Source organism: Alosa sapidissima, chromosome 12 (genome assembly GCF_018492685.1).
Source record: "Alosa sapidissima isolate fAloSap1 chromosome 12, fAloSap1.pri, whole genome shotgun sequence".
Classification (NCBI taxonomy): Eukaryota; Metazoa; Chordata; class Actinopteri; order Clupeiformes; family Clupeidae; genus Alosa; species Alosa sapidissima.
In genome coordinates this window covers 12,206,530-12,209,029 of record NC_055968.1, presented here as the reverse complement: position 1 = coordinate 12,209,029, position 2,500 = coordinate 12,206,530, and the positions used below count along the sequence as shown (strand labels likewise).

General features: G+C 52.0%; 1 protein-coding gene across 1 annotated transcript in view; it reads right to left on the bottom strand.

The window, feature by feature from the left end:
• syde2 (synapse defective 1, Rho GTPase, homolog 2 (C. elegans)) overlaps positions 1-2,500 on the bottom strand; it is a 45,001-nt gene that overhangs the window by 15,610 nt on the left and 26,891 nt on the right. The window lies entirely within an intron of this gene.

Genomic DNA, 2,500 nt, shown 5'->3' with positions numbered 1-2,500 from the left:
AGAAAACTCACAGCACTTATTCCCTGACACACCTTACAGTTTGTTTTCACAAGGCCATCTCACATTGCACACAGCGCACTCTGAATTTGGCGCCAAGTCCCCAACTAGACTTTGGGCTACCATGTAGATAAGAGTCCAATAAACAGTCTGCTCCACTCATTTTCTGGTGCTGACAGCGCCCGGATCAAATGGACTCTTTTCTAGTAGTAACACCATCCACCCTGAAGCCTCAGCCATGACAGAAAGAAAAGGAAGAAAAAGGAGGAGGAGAAAGCGAGGGAGCAGGAAGAGGAGAGGAGAGTGAAAAGGGCACACATGGCACATGTTTCACAAACTGTGACTCTTTTGGCCTGAACTCCGGCAGGTTAATCCATGTCACTACCTCTGCTTTTCAAATTAGCCCTGTGATAGACAGGTCCTTTTAGCTCATCTACACACACACACACACACACACACACACACACACACACACAAAATTAGCCCAACTCTCTGATTAGCGTGCCCCAACCACACACACACACCACTCAGATTGTGTTTGTTTCTTTCTCTATACACACATGCCACTATTCTCCACCCACCCATTATAGCACCACCAAAAATCACCCCCGCCCAACACACACACACACACCCCTTCACAGTCCCTGATTGTGTTTGCTACTTTGCTTATACACACACTGACCAGTCCTTCTCCTCCACCCCCATCCCTGCAACACCAAACCCCCCCTCCAAACTCAGCCTCTAGCCTCTCTCTCTACAGGTCCCCCTACGCCCCATACCCCCTCCCTACACACACACACACACACACACGCACGCACACCTCACCCCAGCCCATCTGCAATGCCCACACGCTCGACGGAGCAGATTGCGGCGGCATGCAAAAACCAACAACACTGGCCACTGCGCTGTGCTAGTTCGCTAGGCCGCCGCTCCCCGACCGTTTTATTCTGGCCCGCTCGACTGTTCACAGCCGGCCTTTAGCCTGACATGCAAATTCATCCGGATCAAAGCGGTCATGATACCAGACGGGCACTGTGGGCCTCCTCCCAAAACCAACACGGGGCCTCGGCCACTCTCCTGTCCACTCCACTCCACACTCCTCTCTCTTCCTCTGCGGTAGAGAGGGAAAGAGAGAATTGAAGAGGGAGAGAAGGAGAAAGAAAGAGAAGGAAGATGGGAGGAGGGCAAAGTATGCACAGAACTTCTTCATATTTTGTTTCTCCTCTCTCTCTCTCTCTCTCTCTCTCTCTCTCTCTCTCTCTCTCTCTCTCTCTCTCTCTCTCTCTCTCTCTCTCAAAGCACAGACATGCCTAATGGGGTAAGCTGGCGGATCATGGCTGATCTGTTCGGCTTGTGTGTCAGTGAGGTGGGCTTTTGAGTTGAGTGTCTGCGGCACACCTGTCCAAGCGAACCAGACGGAGCAAAGTAGGCCGGTGTAAAGTGACTATGACATACGGCTGAAAACACTCCACTCCCTCTGCGCCCTGACCCTGTCTGGTATGCCAACCCCCTCCCCTCCACACACACACACACACACACACACACACACACACACACACACACACACACACACACACACACACACACACACACACACACACACACACACACACACACACACACACACACACACACACAGCCCACTGCCGATAAAAATCAGTGCACTTTGGCCCAAGTCAAAGAATAACACGCCAGGGTAAAGGGACTGAGGTTTCTCTTTCCCTCTCGCGTTCCTGTGTTCTTTTTTTCTCTCTCTCTCTCTCTCTCTCTCTCTCTATCTCTCTTTCTCCCTCATTTTCTCTCTCTCTCTTTCTCCATCTCTCCGATATGAAAGCCATCCTCCTAGTAAGTTAGGCGAGTTGCACTCAGGTGACCTAGAGAGGTCAAAGGGCAATTGAGGCTGGGGACCAGGGTGGGGAGGGGGTGGGGGTGTGGTGTATGCTTGCCTGAACCTGGCTGAAAAGATTGACCCACATCCAAACCCAGCTCGACCCAACAGTGTGTGTGGTGTGTGTGGTGTGTGTGTGTGTGTGTGCGCGTGTGTGTGGGAGGGGGGACGTTGAGAGAAAGAGAGAGAGGGAGACAGGCAAAGCGAGAGAGAGAGGGAACACTCTTCCCCTCCAGCCATGGCTGAGATTCAATGCAGATAGCACCAGCTGGACAAAGCTATTTAGGTGAGCTCCAGAGGACGGCCGTGCTCGCCCCACACAAAGGCCATCCGGAGCAGTGGGACTGGGGCACGTACTGTCCAGGCCCACAGACCCAGGCATTAGTCGCCTGGATGAGCCTGGGTAACGGAAGAGGAGTGATTCAGAAAGAAGGACAGCGGACGGTCACTGAAAAGAGTTTTAATAGAAGGACAGTAAGCATTTAACGCACATGTAACATTCAGGTCAGCGGGCACCCTGAGGTGGACAGAGGAAGTGCATTGTTTCTATAACGAGCACAGGCTGGTATTTCAAAAGGATGCTTTTAGGGTTACTCGCCATTCAGAATACTGAGC